This window comes from Serinus canaria, chromosome 4 (assembly GCF_022539315.1).
Source record: "Serinus canaria isolate serCan28SL12 chromosome 4, serCan2020, whole genome shotgun sequence".
Classification (NCBI taxonomy): domain Eukaryota; kingdom Metazoa; phylum Chordata; class Aves; order Passeriformes; family Fringillidae; genus Serinus; species Serinus canaria.
In genome coordinates, this window is record NC_066317.1 from 633,106 (window position 1) to 642,913 (window position 9,808).

Sequence of the window (9,808 nt, forward strand, 5' to 3'; positions counted from 1 at the left end):
AACAGTAGTGAACAGGCACCAGGCACAGTTTGGAACCACCGTTTGTCCATGGACCTTTGTTCCCAATGGTCCTGTGACAGTGGCTCTTTCTGGTCTGGTTTGTTGGGCTGGTTACTGATGCCCTTCATTATAATGGGAAGTTGGGAAAGTTGGAAAAGCCACATGAAGAGGAAGGGAAGTCAGTTCAGCTGCCTCTCTGAGAGCTGCTGGCATTTGTGCGCTACAGGGAAATGGAGGTTAATTTTAGGAGAGAAAACTGGCTGATGGGAGTGGATATCCACCTGGAAACACTCAGCAACAGGGGAATATGCCTTCAGGTCACTGCTGAGAGAGGGATGATGGAAACCTGACTGAGGAGTTGTAATAAGAGGACAGAAAATCAGAGAATAGAGTTTCAGTGAGAGCAAGAAAGGATGGTGAGGGTTTTGACAGCAAAAAGGATACAGAAGCCAAGTCTGGAGGAACCAGGACTCAGTACCTCACAAAATCAGAGCACTTGCGACCTCCCAAACACATGGAGCTCACTGGGGGTCAGCTCACCAAGCCCCTGGGTGAGCTGACTCCCAGGAGGAGAGGAGCATTTAAAGATGGAAGGGAAAATATCAGAAATCAGACTGGTAATCAGACTCAGGGTTGTTTCTTCTCCCAGCACATTCACCTGTTTATTTAGATTTCCTTTCTGCTGTGATAACTGACCTTGGGTATTTCATTCCAGCTGCTTCATCACTGGTCAAAGCTTGTTGGAATTTTTTCCAACAAGCTTTGACCAGGTTGTTTTGTTCCATTGAATTCGTATCAAACAGACGAGAAAAAAAAAAAAAAAATCTGTCCATCAGCTGGTATTCCTGACAGGTTCGGCGGCCCGTGACATTCCTAGAGCTGCTTTCGTTCCCATCTAGTGGCCACCTGGAAGATTACACTCCTGGATCCCCAGGTCTTGGCGGGAGCGTCATCCCGTGCTGGCAGCCGTGGGGCTCGGGCATCGGGACGGAGGGTGGGAGCACAGCTTCCCTGCCTTGTTTATGGCAAGCCACGGGGAGTTAGCTGGGAAATTTCCTGGAGAAAAGCAGTGGTTTATGCTCATCCTAAAAAAGGCACAGAACGTTCTGAGCTTAGGAATACTGGTATTTTTTTGTGCATCCAAAAAAAGGCAGAAATTATGGCTCTCATCATTTTCTAAATGCAAAATTTGGAGCACCACTACCTCCAACATGGATAACATAATCGTGTTTTTAGAATGCTGCCCTGTTTTGGATTAGAAATGGAAGCTGGAAAACCACACTTCCCAAAGGGGCAGATGCATGGCCTTGGTCAGTCCTGATCTTAAATGCAGAGTTTCTTTGGAAAGTTGTCACCTGTCCTTGGAGCGATTAATCACTAATGCAAGACTCGGTCTCCTGGCATTTATGGCAAAGTTTTCCTATCTTTGCAAACCAAAGGTGAGCATCAGCTGTCTCAGAGCTGTGCAGCCACCGAGAGCATTTGTCAGCCTCATCCCTCACTTCTGCAGGAGCCCTGAGCTCAGCCTGCCTTTGGCAGAGGCTGGAAGCCATGCCAAGCTCTGAGACGGATTTTATTCACCCCACAGCCGCCCTTCCTGCAAATTCATCACCTTCCAAACCAGCTGCTCAGGCTCACGGTCTGAGAATGCGGGAGTCACCACCGTGCCCTGCCAGGCTTTGGGCAGTGAGCTCAGCCAGCCCTGACGCACTGAGCCCACCGATGGACACCCGGCATCTCTGACTGCCACGGCGCTCAGCTGGCACTCGTGGTGGCAAGGAAATGCAGCTCTCCTGGCACGGGCTTCAGCCCAGCTCAGAGAAGGCTGGCCCCTGGCCTCCCCTCTCTGGTGCTTTGCCTGTCTGTCTCCCTTGCCCCTTTCTGTGCCTGGTACAGCGTGGAGTCACCACTTCCAGCAGCGCGGTCAGGGGCTGGGGAGGGGCTGCCTTTGTGCCCCACTTGCCACACCAGAGGTCTGGGATGGCCGGGGGGGACCGGCTGGTCTGGCAGTGCCACCGAGCACAGCACCAGTGAGGTGGGTACAGCCCACAGGCACAGTCCTTCAGGCTGAAAAACCTCTGAGAGCCAGCACTGGCCTCTGGAAGGGCTGCAGGGATACCCCCAGGGCTATGGGCACAGGCGTCCTGGGAGGGTAAGGACCCTGTGCTCAGCAGTGGGGCTGGGACAGAGCCAGTGTGAAAATCCTTTTTGGGGTGGCATTTTAAGACTGAGCACAAGGCTGCTTTTTGCAGGCCAAGAGGGCCCCCAGCAGCCTCAGCTCTCCTCCTCTCAGTTTCTTCCAAACCAAAGTGTTTATTTACTTCCTCCGTGGCTTCATGTGTAGTGCCTAACACCTGTGAGATTAAGAATTTGGCATTTGCAGGGGTCAGGATAATTAAAATGTGATTCTTATGTTGTCACTGTAGGACCACTTCTGAATTTTCATACAGCCTTATGCATTTTTTTTCAGTCCAGCTCCTCTTAAGTGTTTTTTATTTTATTTGCCACCACTCTGCTAATGGGAGGGAAAAATGGCTGTCTGGCTGCAATGTTTATTTCATGCATGTTAAGAAATGAAATCTTTAAATCCTAAAATAATTTAACAGTAGTCAAACACCATTTAATTTTCTTCCTCTTTTTACACAGAAAATCGTTAGTCCCAGGCAACTTGAGCTCTCAGCCCTGCACTTGCCACTTCCAGGTTTCTCCCTCCCTGTTGAAGCAGACCTCTGCTCCCGCTGAAACATCCTGGGTGAAGCCTACAAGGAGAAGAGCCGTGCAGACACGGGTACAGTGGTGATGTTGAGAGGCATTTTAGGAGTGGTGGGCCCCCGTGTCAGCAAAGCAGAGCTCTGAGAGTGGGATATGTGAGTGCACCTCAAAGCAGAGACTGGGCTCTGCTCCAGAGGGGCAGAACGTGCCTCCCTGCAGTCGGGCTTGGGCGGACCCAAACATGCCAGAATGGCATCGTGGCGTGCCAATGTAACCTGGGCTCTGTCCAAGGCCTTCAAGAACAGGGTTTTTCCTACATGAAGGCAAACCCACCTATAGGAGGAAATGAGCCTGTGCCTAGGAAACCTCCTTGGCAGCATGAGTGTGCAATCTTTATGCAAATGAGCCCTTACTCACGCGGTGTCTCAGCAGCCCCGTCCTGGGAACACGCCGGCCCCACGCTGCCGGGACACACGTGACACACGGGCGAGGGGGGCGCCAGGTGACGCGCAGGGAAGGGGGGACACCGGTGAGACACGGGCCAGGGGGGACACCAGGTGACACGTGGAGAAGGGGGACACCAGGTGCTCTGCCTGCCCAGGTTCCGCTGACAGACGGAAGCAGCTTCCAAAGCCCTCGCTGAGCCCGTGTTCAGCACGCTGACATGAACGCTCCAGCTGCCAGGACTGGCTGATCCAGCGGCACCTTCCTCGTTTGCCACGTTTCAGGCCCCTCTGCTGGCAGCCCGGTGCGGTTCAAGGCAGCTGGAGTCACGAGGGCACAGCACTGGCAGTCAAAGGCAGGCACCAGCAGCAAACAATGGGATTTCCAAGGGAGCATAACTAACATACCTGTGAAATGGAGTGTTCTCCTGAGCTTCATTGCTTGCTCACGGCCTGTGAAAACATCCAAATCTAGAGTGATCTACGTAATCCTTGTTGTGCGTAGGAAGCCTTGCCTGGGCTTTGTGCTAGGGAAAAAACTTAGCTATGGCAAAGGTGAGAGGAAAGGAGTTGCTAATTGCTGTAGGCTTCTCCTGTGATTCATTCTTTCTCCACATACCAAATGACTTCAAATAGGTGAAGACAATTCACCACCTGATGCACCCGGTGGGAAGGCGCTAGGAAGATCTCAAAGCAAAAAAGCTAAGACAGAAGCTGCACTTCCAGGAGAAAATTCCCAAACAATCCTCAGATGTCCTTTATTTCTCTGCTGCTCTAGACACGAGTGGAAATAATGTGGAAGACGGGGGGGAAACATCACAGTCTCTGTCACATGCTCCCAGTCCTTACGTGAGGTTGCATTCCCCAAAACAGGCAGTACTCTATAATTTGCTCACAGGATCTGTGCTCTCAAATGAGCTGTGATAGACATCTCCCAGGTGACTTCATAACCCAGTGTGAGGAAGGGGACACAACAAACTCTGTCAGAATCCCTGCTGCAGCTCCCATCGGCACCAACACGCTTTAGGTCAGCCAGGCTTCCATGGCCAAGACCCTAAAAGGTAGGCCCAGATTGTTGCCACTCCATCTATGCCATCATACAGTGGCAGTTTGCTTTGGGGAGGCTTCTCTTTAATTTGAAGGTTTCTGCTCAGGCTCTTTTTCAGCTCAGTCTCTAAGACACTAGGGCAAAACCACCTCTATTTCCCCAAGCATAGGCATCATTTTTCCAGCAGCCACCCTGCCCACATAACTACACTTGGTCTCCAAGGCAGTGCATCCTGGGATTGAGCTGGGAGATCTCCAAACTCAACGAACAGTCATCACATAGCTTCTGCTACCTTGAGCACGCTTCACATTTTAACATTTTTTTTTTCTTCTCTTTAGAATGAAGACCTCTTGAGCCCTTCCAGAATGCTCCAGTGGCTCCATTCACCTTTGGGAAGTGATGAGCTGGGTGCTCTCCTCTGCCAGGCACTGTTCTGGGCTGCAGTATGGAGATGTTAGAGAGATGACTGGATGATTTTGCTTGCCTAACAATGCTGTGATAAGCAGAATATGTAAAATAATGTGCATTGCAGGTGGTGCACTATCATTCTGAAGGTGAAGGGCTACAGTAATGTTGCCAGGTGATGACTGTCAGGCACTGGCTACAGCAGCTGAGCCTTTGTGTCCTTAGAGATTCCAATCTAAAGCATCTTCCCCCTTCTGCCCAGGGGTGTCAGCAGGGTGGCTTTGCACTGGGGTACCGCTGGGGAGCCTGGCTTGGGCTGCACGTGGGGATAGCCACGAGCCTGCCCTCTTCGGAGGGTCCTGGGAGAACTTCCTGTGAATTGCCTCAGGGAAATAGAAGAAAGGGCAGCAATTTTCAGTGCAGCATGGCAGGACGTGGTATTTTAGAGAAGAAGATTGCTAGCTGAGGGGCAGCTCCCCATTCTAGTGTAAATCCAGTATTGCTTCACCCACGTCCTGGCTTCAGGCCCTTAAAATTACTGCTGGGGTCAGGCTGTGCCCCCGAGCATTTGCAGGCTGGGCCATTGCACAAAAACGAGTGGGTGAGTGCTGGAGGATGTGTTTGTTCAAAGGAGAGCTGTTCAGTGCACGCTGTGTGAAACACAGAGCAGCTGAAGCCCAGGACAGTGTGCTAACAGCAGACAACCTCCCAGAAGTGTTCCTAGCAGTGGCAGGATGGCTGTCCTGGGCAGGCTTGCAGCACATTACCCCATCCCTGAAGGAAAACCACTCCGGGCATGTCCTGCTGAGCTCTGCCCAGTGCCAGTGAGAGGCAGCAGCTGGAGCCACAGCATGGCACAGGGCATTTTGCAAATGATCAGGCTGTGCTCCCCACTGCCTGCCTTTCAGGAAAGCCTGTGGAAAGCACGTGGAAAGCCCCGCTGCTGTCTTTTGGTAGCATCACACTCCCTAGTGCTGCTGCATGTTTCATCAGATTTAGCAGGGGTGCTCTGGGTCCCTGAAGTTGATGTTATCTGAGAAGGTACCCCTTAGATTTTCAGGAGGGATCTGAAAAAGGCAGTTTTTCTGTTTGTATTGATATAAGTGACAGAAATTTCCACAAAATCTTGTCATCACGGGGCCAGCAGATTCTGTTCTTTTTGTTTCTTCTCCTTAGACATGCTCCAAAAGACATGCTCAATTGTGAAGGAAAATACAGAGCACTGGGCAGACTTTGCTGGGTGAAGAGTGCATAAATTTTTCCCTTTCTGAACATGTTTTGCTCAGGCGACCCCTGCTTCAGTAAGGTCTCCAGGAAAGGAAGGGAGTACAGGGAGAAGTCACCATCTTGGGAAAATGATTCCTTGCCCAGGGCTTTCTCAGCAGGTTGGCACAGCCACCTCAACACCTGCATGTCTCAGAGGCCAACAAACTCCACCAATATCCAGAAAGGCAATATCCAGGCCTTTCCCTCCCTTCCTCCCCAACACCCTGGCTATGCACTTACATGCTCTTTATTACAGCAATCTGGATTTACATCAGCAGGAACCAGAGTCACACATGCCTCACTAGAGAGCTCCCTCCCTGCCTGTGAGGGAGCTGCTGATAGCAGCAGATAGTGGTGTCTGCAGCTCACAAGTGAAGTGAAAGTCTGGTGAGCTGCCCAGACAGACACCACTCCGGTTTGAGTCATTACCCTTTTCCACCTGTTCTCAGCTGGATGGATGAGAAAGGATAACTCATGTTCAAACACCAGGTCACCTCTGCCCGCCCCTGCAAAATAAACATTTGATGTCAGTGAAGAACATTATTGGGATGGTATTTCAGGTACTTCCTTTCCCTTCATGCATTTTTATCAAAAGTAAAGAGAGTGAATAAGATCCCAGCAGGCACTCAGACTCTCCTGGAAGCAGTGATGTCCTCGTGCCAAGGACAAGGCCCAGCAGCTGTCAGCATGGGTGGCACTGCTTCTGCACAAGTCCATGCCTATGCCCCGGATCATCACGGCACAGCTGGGAAGTGATGGCTGTGTGCTGGCACCCCCTGTTCCACAAACAAGGACAGGGATCCGAGGGACAAAGAGATATCACCACCAATGTCACCTGCACTGGGTGCTGCCGGGTGCCGTCTGAGCCCAGTCTGTGCTGAAGGTTTTCAAAATGATGGTCAAGGCCCAGGGAGGACTGGCCAGGCTCCTGAGCCCATCTCATCTCACTTCACTGCCAGCCTGTGGAAAACCAGGTCTGGCTCAGGGCAGGCGCCAAGAGCTGTGCCCGAGCGTGCAGCCCCCTGCACAGGTTCTCTGCTCATCTGTGAGCTGCACAGCCTTTGGGGCAGCCCCTGTCCCCTGGGACCAGCCCCATGGAAGAGGCAGAGCAAGGACTCTCTGAGCAGCAGCTCCAGCCTGCGTGTTCTGCCAGAAAACCCCGGGTGCTGCCGGGAGCGAGCGGTGGCTCAGTAGGTGGCACTCTGCATCCACAGGGAACCAGCACCATCCCAAAGGGGAGCCCTGCCCTTGCAGCCCCAGCAACTCGCCCGCAGGCCCTGCTGCCCAGGGGGCTGAGCCTCGCAGCCCCCCTCAGGCTTCTCCTCCTTGCATCACGCCTGGGGATACCCTCTGGAAGTTCATCCTGGGGACAGAATCCAAATGTCCTTCCAGCCCTGGAAGAGAGCAGAGGCCAGGCTTAGTGCCTTTTCCCTCACAGCACACAGAAAAGCTGGGGCTTGTGTCAGATCCCACCCAGAATGTTCTGAAATGTGTGGACTCTGGAGGGTGTTCTCTCCAAGAAACAGCCAAGCAGGCTTGGCCAGGAGGCTGCCATTTGGGAAGAGCTCCCCTGATGTCCTACCAGAACATCTCTGTGAGTAACTGGGTGCCCATCACCATCTTGCTGCCCTTTCTGGACTCTGAGGAGTTGTGCTGGTTGATGCCAGGCTGCCCCTTTTTCACAGGGAGGACTAGCAGGAGGCAGTTGATGAAATGACCAATTCAAAGCATGGCAAGCCAAATTCCTCGCTGCTGGCGGTCAGTGAAATGGAGCTATCAGCTGGAGACTGGAGAAGAGAGGGAACACGGTGAGTCAGCTGTTGGATATGCGGTGTTTGGTCTCCAAACAGTGCAGGTGACACGGGCAATTGCACTTGGGACATGCAACGTTTCCCCCCTGCTAAGCCTCTTCCGATTGCTCAGCAGTTTGCCAAGTGCAGCAATATTTCTCAGACTGGACTTAAAAAATTTTAAATGTTTCCAGTGAATCTCTGATTTAAAAAAAATGGGAGAAATATTTTGTTTTAACAGCTGAAGAAAATCTAATTTGTGGGGGAAGCTGTGGTGGCTGGCTGAGGAAGCACAGCAGAAGGGAGGAAGAGAGGGGGGATTCCTGGCTGACAAACCTTGCTTTGGCCATTCTCAAATCACCAACCCCATGTTTCAGCAGAAGACACCCCAAAGCCCAAAGTCTCTGCCTCTGGAGAAACTCCCCTCACAAGCAAGCGGTCTCTGTGAACTCCAGGCACCGAGACTTATGGAGGTCTTGTGGGAAGCGAACTCCAGTCCAAGGGGGAAAGGAGGAGCCCTGCCAAGCCCCTGGCTGTCCCCCAAATAGCCCAGGAGCTGCTTGTTGACTGCCTGCAGAGCTCGCTGATGTGGGGTTGCAGTGAGGAGCAGGATTTGTCTTTTCTCTGCTGTCTCTCTGAGGACAGGCAGCGAAAGGAAAACACGACAAAACCCCCAGAAATAAAGCTGTCAGCTCATGCCAGCTGTTTCAGACAGTTTCAAGTGCAGAAAAGGGCTGTCGAAGGTTTGCTGGGGCTATCTGTGTCAGCATAACATCTGAGTGACTGATTCAGCATCTTCTTTTCCAGGCCTCTTGGGCATTGCCTCTCGGGATTGGCATGACCTGGCAAAAACACAGGGAGCTGCATATCATGTGTGCCCGTGGAAGAAGGGAGAAGGTTCAATGACTGAACCACTTGGATCCCTGCCACCTCGAACAAAGGCTCCATCAGTTTCCTGAGACATGCTGTCCTCTCTCAGTTAAAAGGTCCAGATCCTCCTTTCCCAGCAGAGCACTGCCACCAGCTGCCCTCCTAGCCTGCTGTGCTGTGGGACCGGAGAAGGGGGATACCAGTCCCTTCATCCTCAACCCTCTGGGCTTCTCTGGGTTCTCATGCTGTTCCAGTTCTCCTCTCAAAGCAGCAGCTCCCTCTACAAGTGCCTGAAAGGAGGTCACAGTGATGTGGAGCACCCGGTGTCTTCTGCTGGGCCTGCAGTGAGAGTACTAGAGGAAATGGCTTTAAGAGGAGGCAAGGGAGACTCAGATTAGATACTAGAAAAATGGATTTTTTGCTGTTTGGATGCTCAGGCACTGAAATAGGTTGCCCAGGGATGAGGTGGACTCACCATCCCTGCAGGTGTTCAAGAAGCATCTGGATCTGGCGCCAGGCAATGTGGTTCAGTGGTTTAGGGGTTACAGTGGCAGTGCTGCGTTGTTGGGTGGATCGGTGGTCTTACAGGTCTCTTCTGACCGTGGTAATTCTGGGGTTCTTCAACAGGACTGTTTCCCGCTTCTTCGCACAACAGCCCGGAGAGGTGGCCGTGCGGAGGTGCCCTCCGGGAATTCTCCGGGGCAGCTGAGTCGCAGTGCCCCCGAGGAGCACATTTGTCCCTGCCCGGTGAGTGCCACCGCTTACTCAGCCCTTACTCATCCCCACTCAGGGAGACGCAGCCAGCGAGGCGGGGCGGGCTGGAGGAGGGGAGGGGGAGTGATTACCGCATTTATTGCTGGAAAACACTGCTCCAGGAGATGCCGAGAGAGCAAGGAGCAGACAGGTGCGCCCGTGTGCTCCCGACTCGGGATCCAGGTTGCCCAGGGAAGCTGTGGGTGCCCGATCCCTAGAAGCGTTCAAGGCCAGGCTGGTTGGACGGGACTTGGAGCAGCCTGGTCTTTTAGCAGGTATCCTTGTCCATGGCAGGGAGTGGAATGAAGTGGTATTTAATGCCTCTTGCAACACAAAAACATTGGAAGCCTATCTGTCTGGGACTCCGTCACTCTGTGATTCGGGGATTCCAGGATGCCGCCGTATCCTATCCGCCCCGCCTCTCTGACGCCGCTCCACGCCCGCCCCCTCAGTACCAGCCGCCCATAAAGTGGGCGGCGGCGGCAGGCGGCTCCTCATGGAGCGCTGCGCGCCGCCGGCAC